We start from the raw sequence: 11,138 nt of genomic DNA, 5'->3' as shown, positions 1-11,138 counted from the left end.
TTTTTTTTTTTTTTTTTTTTTTTTTTTTTTTTTTTTTTTTTTTTTTGAGAGACTGACACATTCATAACTTCAGTCTTTTAGTAAGTGCATAAACTTCATAAACCCTGGGTATAGCATTGAAAACCTGCCTAAGGGATCACTGGGGAGGTAGGAAGGATTTCTGAATTCTCTTAATGCTAACAGATTTTATGCACTTTATCACCATATACTGTGATGTTTTCTACAAGAAAATAAAATAGTTTTAAATCATGTTTTGAAAAGATTACCAACTCACATTTTGGAGAGCATGCTCTGATTCCTTCAGTAAGTCATCTGGGCATCTGTGAAATAAAGAATTTGGACTGAATGATTGAGAATTCATCTGTACAGTTTTGTGATTGCTTAACTTCTTTCAGAGATAGAAATTTAAAAGCTGCTGTTATCTTATTGTAATTAACAAAACAGAATACGGTGGAGTCAGCCATTCCACACAGTGGATTACCATCACACATCACTTGGGTCAACTAACCAAGGCTTTATTTTGCTTTTTAAATGCTATCTCATTGGGTAAATAAACTTGAAATTACAAAATGTGTTTATAATTAAAGGATCTTAGCCAATTCAAAAATAAGCAAGTCCCAATATATGACTTTACACAATTTCTATGTGTTTTTAAATTATTTGGTTTCATGCATATATTTATGCTATTCTATATTAATCTTTATTTTCCCAGTTCTGGGACTAAAATCTGCACCTCTTACTGTTTTCTCTTTTCTGTTATTACTATCACATATATCCCAGGCAACACTGAAGAAAACTTTACTTCAATTTTACCTTCTTTTTTCAAAAAAAATTTTTAACGCTTTTTAGTATTTATTTTTGAGAGAGAGAGAGAGAGAGAGAGAGAGAGAGCATGAGCAGGGGAGGGGTAGAGAGAGAGAGACACACAGAATCTGAAGCAGGGTCCAGGCTCTGAGCTGTCAGCACAGAGTCCGACGTGGGGCTTGAACCCGCAAACCATAGGATCATGACCTGTGCCAAAGTCAGACGCTCAACCGACGGAGCCATTCAGGTGCTCCAATTTTACCTTCTTTTAATGCACATCCAGTTAATCATGATATCCTAGAGCTTCCGCTACTAGAAGCTGATACCATCCAGTTTTTATCTTTATTAAATGAAATTTAAAATAATTATGATAGCATGATCAGCTCAGATCTATGTAAATTTACCTTTACAACTTTCTTCAAAACACTCTCTCCTGATTTGCCACACATACCTAATTTCTCTTCCTTAATGTGTCTTTCTCTCTACCCATCACATGCCCACCTGCATTTATTCAGATATTTTCTTTTATACTTGATATATATTCCATTGTTTTCTATTTAAAACAGTCAGTAAAGGGATACCCACTTCTTACACCACCTCCTTCTTTATTGACATCCATTAGTTAAAGATAATTTTCTCTCTTCTGAGGTCTTTGACACTTTGTTTGCTATTTATTCACTAGTTAATTTTTTCATGTATTTATTTGTTGACTTGTGCTTGTTTTGTCCATCTGGGACATAGAAACATGACACATTTTTCCTCTACCTGTGTAATTTCATTATCTCACTTAAGTTGCTCAGTGATATTGAAAAATTGGTCCTATTATTATCGTTTAGAAGATTATCTAAATGAGGCTTGGGAAAGTTAACTAAATTGTGAATGGTGATATCACTAGTATAACCACAAGGTGAGAACTTAAAGTCAAGTCCTGTGCATTCTGCACATTGTTTCTGTTTCTGTAATTTCCAACAATGCTTCATTATAAAGAAACCTTTTCATTGAGATTGTTTTTTTCTAAATGAAATTCCTCAAGAATTGTGATCCCCAGGAAAGCCTCATGAGCTGCGCCTTGAGGAGCATTCATCTCATCAGTCTACCAAATATCCAGCATAATACTATGTCCTTGGGAAGATATAAGAGCCGCATTTTAGAATTTTCAATTTAACTAGGAATATTTGACAAACACTGATAGAAATGAAACATATCACATCTATCCCTCAGTCCAACGATTCTGATATTTTCTTCTGCCAATAGATAAAGGCCATTAATAGAAATATATTGAATAAAAATCATTAATAGAAATATACTTTTATTAATTTTATGGAAAAAGAGAATACATCTCATCCTAAACAAAAAATAAGTCAAACAATTATTACAAATAAAAAATATCAGCAGAACTAAAAAAAGTAAGTATGTATAAGTAAAGAGCCATTTGAACATGAACATATAGTTTGTGCATAATATGGAATATGATAGCATTATGCTATAATCACCAGCAGGAAGAAAGAAGCTGACAGTGTGTGATGGGTGGTGGACAAGAGATATGAAAGAATCATTTGTAAGAAAGTGCAATCATATTTTTTCTCAAGTTCATTAATTTTTTCAATAATTTAGGACCTTTGGTTATACTCAATATGTACTTAATATGCCCCTTTGAAACAGCACACCTGTATCCCTTGGAAAAATACCTAGTAGTGCATGCTAGGAATTTACCCAAGGGATACAGGAGTTCTGATGCACAGGGGCACTTGTACCTCAATGTTTATAGCAGCACTCTCAACAATAGCCAAATGATGGAAAGAGCCTAAATGTCCATCAACTGATGAATGGATAAAGAAATTGTGGTTTATATACACAATGGAGTACTATGTGGCAATGAGAAAGAATGAAATATGGCCCTTTGTAGCAACATGGATGGAACTGGAGAGTGTTATGCTAAGTGAAATAAGCCATACAGAGAAAGACAGACACCATATGTTTTCACTCTTATGTGGATCCTGAGAAACTTAACAGAAGTCCATGGGGGAGGGGAAGGAAAAAAAAGAGGTTAGAGTGGGAGAGAACCAAAGGATAAGAGACTCTTAAAAACTGAGAATAAACTGAGGGCTGATGGGGGGTGGGAGGGAGGGGAAGGTGGGTGATGGGTATTGAGGAAGGCACCTGTTGGGATGAGCACTGGGTGTTGTATGGAACCAATTAGACAATAAATTTCATATATTTAAAAAAAATACCTAGTAGTGCAATTACTGGGTCACCGGGTATTTCTACTTTTAACTTTTTGAGAAACCTCCATACTGTTATCCAGAGCGGCTGCACCAGTTTGCTTTCCCATCAACAGTGTAAGAGGATTCCCCTTTCTTCACATCCTTCTCAACATCTATTTTTGACTGTGTTGTTAATAAAAATGACATTTTAAAAAAATTAAAAGTTTAGAGATTGAGTTAACAAAAGAAAAATTTACTTAAATATTTCTGGGTATACTTTCATTAAATCACATTATTTTTAATATTATTAAAATTGTTTTCACTAACAGGCTGCAGTGAAAAAGGTATAAAGAGATTCCATTACCTAAATGTCCCCAAACATTATAACATGGAAGTGTAATTGTGAGGGGTCCTTTGAACCAGTAGGGTGCTTTTACTTGTGAAGTTATCATTAGTATGAAGACAACAATGTCAATTTTCCTTTTGATTCTTTTATTTTCTCTTATTTCCAAACCTTCTTTAAAGGCAAAGATTTATATGACACATATCGTGAGTTACCTCACAATTTTCTTATGAACTAACATGGACAATTGCCAATTCTATAAAGAAACATCAACCAAAAAACCTTAAGGTAACATTTTAAATAATTAAATTACTACCTACTCCCTCACAAATTAAACTGAAGTTAATTTTCTTGCAAACTGTGTCCCACTGATGATTCAGTGAAAAATGTTTTGTTAAAAACAAAAAAAGAAAAAGGCTCACACACCAGATAAGTTTTAATTTTTTTTTCCTTTCTCCTTTTGCTCTATGGTCCATTTCATTATATTAAAAGTTCCTGCACATTCTCCTCCAGAGAAACCTGTTATGCTTTTTTAATTCGATACTTCCCAAATTCACCATGAAACTATCACAAACTTACCACAAAACTACTTAACGATATTTCACAGAAATACTATGCTCTTCAGAAAAAGCTTGGGTAAAGAGGAACGAGGGACTGTCTTTCCTTAAAAAAAAAAAAAGCCCTAAGAATAATTTTGTTCATGGTAGATTATCTGGCAATTTGCACATTAAGATTTCAGAATAACTTTTATGTATCAAAACTGTAGAATTCTGATAGTCCATCAGGAGTCAAAACACAGATCATGCAGCCACCATTGGTTTTGCAAATAAAGTTCTCCTGGAACACAGACACGCATTTGTTTGTGTATTTCACAGTACAACTCTAGAGATGAATAACACAAAACGTACAAAATGTACTAACTAGTGCTTTACAGGAAAAGTTTGCCCACCATCGATCCTAAATTTTTAACAATCAATTGACTGGAAGACGAGTTTGTGATGATACTTTAAAAGTTAAGACACACACTTAAAGCATGGGCCATGCAAGTTCTGCAGAGGTGGACCCAAAGAGATTTTTACGTAGACCCAAGATACGACGCAGAAGAAAAGTTCTGAGACCTAACATCTTCACCACTCTCGATCACAGATAATTACACACGGCCGTGATAATTTTCAAATGGGGAAATTTCAGATGCAAGTATCATCAATTGTCCCCAGCGGCCATTAAAAATTTCCAGTAATGCAATTGTAAAATATCTAATTTAAATTGTAGTGGGTGTTACTCTTACTGAGCAATATCATCATCCATCCTGACCTTTTCAAATACAAATGTCATTTGTGTGGCTGCAAATCATGACAAATGAGATGTAACATTAGCTATATCGCTTAGGCATCTTGGTAGGAGATTGTTAGCCTTGTTTCAAAAGGTCATCTTGTATTTTTTTCTAAAAATATGACATTTGTTTGGTCTTTATGACGTAAGTCTAAATAAATGTTTATTAAGTCTATCTATCAAGAAGCTTATTAGGAAATAGCTTCTTAGCTCATCCAATCAGATTATATTTTTCCTGGAAAGGAAACTGCCCAGATTTCTAAGGGAAATGAGACAATGGATAAAAATATAAAGATAAGCTCTTCTAATATAACAGTGGCCCCCAAATGAGCTATTAGATGTCTAATAGGAGGGCTTTCCCACATACAAACCATGCCATATACAACAGGGACAAAGTTATATATGCCACATTTTTTAAAAAAATAAATATTCCTCAATGCCTTTTCTACTTTTCCACAACACAATAGCTTGACAAATTACATACAAAAGTCTTTTTGTTTCTTATCACGCACCTAAGTTTTCACCACTATATTTAAATCCTCTCAAATTATCATAACATTCCTTTTAAGAACAATATGAATAATACAACATTTCTTGTGACTCAAATGGAATTCGTAAACATGTTAAATTCTTTTTCTGAGATGGGATATTATTTACAGAGCCTGGAGGACTCTCAGAGAGAAAGTAAACCTGGATTTTTGTCCAGACTCTATGTAGTTCTAGATCACACACAACTTCCATTCAGTCTCAGTTTGTCTACCTGAAAAATAGATATAATATTAATCTTATGTGCAACAACTTTAATGTAAAGATTGAATGATACCTTTCAAGTAAATATTACTCTCTGAAAAAATTTTAAAAGATCAAGATGGAATAGTGAGCCTATATACTCTGTTTTTGAACAGATGATTGGCAGGGCTGTTGCCCCTGTTTTATTGAGGTATAATTGATGAACAAATTTGTGTGCATTTAAGGTGCACACATGATGTTTCGATATAATGTTTGACATACATATATAATGTGAACTGATCACCACAATCAAATTAAATATCCACCATTTCATATACTTTTTAAAGTTAGCTTTGTTTCCTTTGGTGAGAAAAATTAAGATTTATTCTCTTATTCTGCAAATTTCAGGTGTACAATTCAATATCATTAACTGTAGTCACTACACTGTGCGTTCGATCTCCAGAACTTATTCACCTTGCGTATCTGAACTTGTAATCTTTGACCAATATTTCACTATTTTCCCCACCCCAAACCCTTGGCAGTACCTATTCTACTCTCTTCTTCTATGAGTGGGAAAAAGACCTGAATAAACATTTTTCCAAAGAAGACATAAAGATGGCCAGCAGGTCTATGAAAAGGTACCCAGTATCGCCAATCATGAGGGAAATGCAAAACTGACACCAAAATGTGATATCACCTCACATCTGTTAGAATGGCTACTATCAAAAAGACAAAAAAAAAAAAAAATGACAGGTGTTGGTGAGGAGGTAGAGGAAAGAGAATCCTTACACACTGTCGGGGGGAATGAAAGTGGCACAGCCATGATGGAAAACAGTACGGGGGTTTCTCAAAAAATGAGAATAGAGCTATCATATGACACATCAATCCCACTTCTGTGTATGTCTTTGTCTGTTTGGGCTGCTATAACAAAATGTCACCAACTGGATGATTTACAAACAGCGTTTATTTCTTACAATCCCAGAAGCCAGAAGTCTGAGATCAGGATGCCATTATGGAGTGACTTCTTCCAGGTAGCACTCCTCTCGATTTATCCTCACATAAAATGAAGGAGCTAAGGGTCTCTTTTATAAAGCCACTCATCCCATTCACGAGTGCCCCATGCTCATGACCTTATTACCCCCAGTGATCCCACCTCCAAATATCATCAGGCTAATGGCTAGGATCTCAACATGTGTATTTGGGGGAGGAAACAAACATTCAGCCCACAGTGAAGTATATATCCAAGTAAAATGAAATCACTATCTCAGGGAGACATCTGCACGCTCATACGGATTATAGCATTAGGAGCCTGTGGTAACATGGATGAACTTGCAGAGCAATAGAAGTGAAATAAGCCAGTCACAGACCAACAAATACTGCATGATCTCATTTACATGTGATTGGCTTTTCATGAGGGCAAAATGTAATATCTAGGCATTTCCTGGCAAAAAGACAATGCACAAAATGTAAAAAGCAAAACCCTTGTTCATCATGTTAATAATTTGTTAAACAGCTCTGGAGGCAGACACAGTTCAGGGGCTATGATTAGACAGCCTAAGTGGGCTTAGTCAGCTGCTTCTTAGGGAAGCAGCCAGTCGACAGGGAGCACGAGGAGACACCAGTATATGTGACACATTGAAAAGTAAGGTCTTAACTCTGAGATTTATATCTGGGGTACTCAGGCAGGGAAAAATTCCAGCAGGTAATACCAGATAACCGATAATGCAGAGTAAGTCTAATCTAACAAAGAGGGGGGAAATAGTAGCTGTCCTCTCACTCTGCATTTATTTCCATGTAAATCAGGAAAACCCAAGTTACCAAGTGACTGTGTGAGGAAACTGCATCCCGGGAAAGATCAGAAGTCAACAGGGGTTCCACTAGCAAGGAGAATTATATTCACATGTGTTCTCTCCTACTTTTCTGATTCAGTCAAAATACATTTACTTTACACTTATGCTGAGCCAGATACCGATAAAGTCCTGGGGATATACGTTTATACAAATAGGATTACTATTCTCCAAGAGTTTTCAGTTAAAAGAAGACACAAGCCAGCATACAAAAATTCAAAATAATGTGATAAATAGTATTATTTATAGGGTTCTTTAAGCAGGTGGAAAATGGGTACCCAATGCAGCCTTGGGAGTTAGGTCAGAGAACACACTGGAAGTCTCACTACCTCTAACAGGGCCCACTGATTCAATGCAAGGAATATAGAGCACATTTTTTGGAGGATATTATGCACATATTCATTCAGCCTAAACAGGTGAAATATTTTTGAGTGAATATGTTAATTACAGTGTGGCGTTTGCAACCCAGCTGCCTATACATACTGAAATAATAGTGTAGGATTTGGGTTCCTCTGTTTGGCGTATTACCTATGTATTGAATTACCTTATCCTATGGTGCCAAAGCGAATTTGTAGGGTATTAGTCAGGTCTATAAAAAATAACATTCCAATTAACTTTCTCAGAAGACCATCAACTAAAACTCAGACTTACAAAGGAAGAGTGTTGGAAATGCCCGTGTGATATGCTTGAAGGGACTGAGGAAGAGCACAGTTCTCACTTCCCAGTAGTGCTCCACACCTACTTACTTAATAGGTGAGATCAGCGGATTAAGCTTTGACCCTTTATTTTTTTTTTTTATTTTTGAAAGAGAGAGAGAGAGAGAGAGAGAGAGAGAGAGAGAGAGAGAAAGCTCATGAGAGCACATGGAAACAGGAGAGGGGCAGGAGGAGGGGAAGAGAGAGAATGTTAAGCAGGCTGCATGCCCAGTGCAGAAGAGCCTGATGCAGGGCTTGGTCTCATGACCATGAGATCATGAACCTGAGCTGAAATCAAGAGTCAGATGCTTAATCAACTGAGCCACCCAGGCATCCCAAGCTTTGATCTTTTAGAGTTATCTCTAGATCTTTTAGAGTTAACTCTAAATCTATTTATTTCCAAGGCATTCATGGAGCACAGTACCAAGTTTTTCAGTGTCCTTGCAAGCCCCATTCAAAATATCATCTGTGTGCTTAGACTCAATTGACTGAGACCATCCAGGATGATGTTAAAGATTTTGGCAGACCAAAATCTCAACCTTGGAGAACTCAGTGCACAGCAGGATATTAAGCTTTCCTCAGTAACTAGTGTAGCTTTTGAGCAGTAATGATTTTTGTTGCAAGTGGAATTTTAGAACACATCATATTACAGCATCTGCTTGTGCCCATGTTATGTGTGTTCCTGCCCCGTTCAGGTTCAGTGTGCCAATTTTACTCCCCTGTCAAACTAGGACTGTTTTATCCCTGATGGTGCGGCTGCCTTATTAAAATGTTTCTGTGGTTGGCCAGGCTCAGTTGCCAAGGTAACCATCCTGTTGTGTGTTGCCTTTAGGAGTTTATCATTAGATACATGAAAACCTTGACTGCATGTAAATAATAAAAGCTATCAAGGTAATGTGCCTTTGTGTTTCACGTGGTATTTTCCAGAGACTCACAAAAATATGTGATAATGCTGAACTTCTATTCATACGTTTAGTCAGTGATTATCAAAGGTCTTGATAGGACTATATTATTCTTTCCTTACATTTTTAAAAGTTTTAGTTTATAAATAGGGAGCCCAACTTAAAATATTTTATTTATATTATTTTATTTCAAACTTCACACAAAAGTAATTTGATGGAGTTTTGACATTGGTTGCGGCAACTTCGAAGGAAAACAGTTGTGAAATTCTTTTAGGCCTCTAAACTTCATTTCTCCTTCTTTCTAGCCTACCTCTGCTCTCAGCCACTGGGTAAACTAGTAATTGTATCAGCATTATTTCCTCTTCTCAAATTTTATCCTTTTCCCCCACCCCTTGCTCAAAAGCCAGAATCATAGGCTTTGGAATTCAGATATATATTTTGGCTTATGTCTTTGCTTTGCTATACTCTTCATTCATTCATTCATTCATTCATTTTCTTTTGAGCCTCAGTTTCCTTATCTATATAAAGTTACAGATTGATCCATGGATGGATTAGTGATAATGAATATACATAATTTAATAAAGTATCTGACACATTGTTGGTTTTAAAATAATTATATATATTATCAAAAATGAACCATTTGTCTTTTCATAGGCATTTATTTGATGTTTCTTTCTGTTTGTATTGATAAAATGGTTGATAAAGAATGAACAGTGGGGTACCTGGGTAGCTCAGTCAGTTAAGAATTGGACTCTTGACTTGTCCTCAGCTCATGATCTTGTGGTTTGAGCCCCACATTGGGTTCTGTGCTAACAGCACAGAGCCTGATTGATATTCTTCCTCTCTCTCTCTCTCTCTCTCTCTCTCTCTCTCTCTCTCTGCTCCACCCAGCTTGCTCTGTATCTCAAAATAAGTAAAAATAAACCTAAAAAAAATAGAATGAGTGGCCTCCTAAGGGAGTGTTAAAATGATTCTAGGGAAACTTTCCTGCCCTCCAAACATTTGCAAAGATTTCTAGCCTACCAAGCTATGAGGATCTTTGTATTTTAGAATGCTTGTTTTGGGTAAGTCTTTGTGTTTTCAGGAGTGTCGACTGAGAGAAAGTCAATGGCAAAGTAGGTGAGTAAATGCTTTATTCCTTGTCTTACTGAGGACTACAGCCTGGGAGACAGTCTTTCAGCTTGCTTTGAAGAACTGCTCTGAAGTACAGGGTATTCTATATGAAAAATAGGAAAACAGTATATGTACTTGTGCGCAGTTCTCCAAATACTTGTGAGTCACAAGGTCAAAACTAAGGTTTTTATTTGTTTGTTTGTTTGTTTTGTTTTGTTTTTCACATAGACTTGAGAAAGACTCTTAAGTCATCTTAATACATTATATCTCTATTGCCTCTGATTATTCAAAAATATTGTCTCTGTGCCTCTGCTTACCTGGTTTTCTGGTTCCTCCTGTTTTTGATATATCCTTGAGGTCACTAGGGACAGGTTGCTGTCCTTTCTGCAGGAGATCTGGGTGCCTCACACCCCTGTCCATCACACTTAGATTAACCAGCTGTATTTGAAAAGAAGTGAATTGGGCTTAGGTTCTATGAGATAATGATATACACACACTGCTGGGGGACTTGACGCAGATTCTGTTTCTGGTGAGTTATATCACATGTTTGTGCTACTTCCCTACCAGAGAAACCTAAACCATGAATTCATTGACAGTGAGGACAATTAGAGAAAAGAGAAAACCCCAAAACAAAAAGATGAATGAAGCTTGTGACAGATCAACATACCCATTGATTTACGTAGAGACATCAACCAAGTTTTTAATTATTTTATCTTCCCCTGTGTAAGTTGCATCTTGTCTCACCAGACTTCCCCTTATATTTATATTTGTATTTTTTGTATTTATATTTATTTATATTTATATTTATTATTTACATTTACATTTATATTGCTTACTTATATTCATATTAATTCCTTCACTTTTTAACCTCATCATTTTCACTCTTACAAGGAAAGAAACATCTTTCTGTTGTTTGCTCTGTTTAGTTTTCTAGAATTAAGGAAATCACCATTCAAGTACATTGAGCACAACCAAATGAGTCATCACTGTAGAGCTTTATGGCAGATGGGAAGGTGTTGGTTACATTTCCCATTCTTTCCCCATAGATTCCCCAGTGCTTTGTGGGTGCTTATATGACCCCACACAGAGCAACTTCTTTTAGTCTCTTCCTCTTTGAAAAAAGAGAAGAGAAGAGAAGAGAAGAGAAGAGAAGAGAAGAGAAGAGAAGA

General features: G+C 36.0%; 1 pseudogene; it reads right to left on the bottom strand.

The window, feature by feature from the left end:
- Nucleotides 1-11,138, bottom strand: part of LOC121036640 (nucleoside diphosphate kinase A-like) — a 34,252-nt pseudogene that overhangs the window by 17,585 nt on the left and 5,529 nt on the right.

Source organism: Herpailurus yagouaroundi, unplaced genomic scaffold (assembly GCF_014898765.1).
Source record: "Herpailurus yagouaroundi ecotype Mexico unplaced genomic scaffold, PumYag 163, whole genome shotgun sequence".
NCBI lineage: Eukaryota > Metazoa > Chordata > Mammalia > Carnivora > Felidae > Herpailurus > Herpailurus yagouaroundi.
Note: the sequence above shows the minus strand (reverse complement) of the source record. Positions and strands in the feature narration are given on the sequence as shown.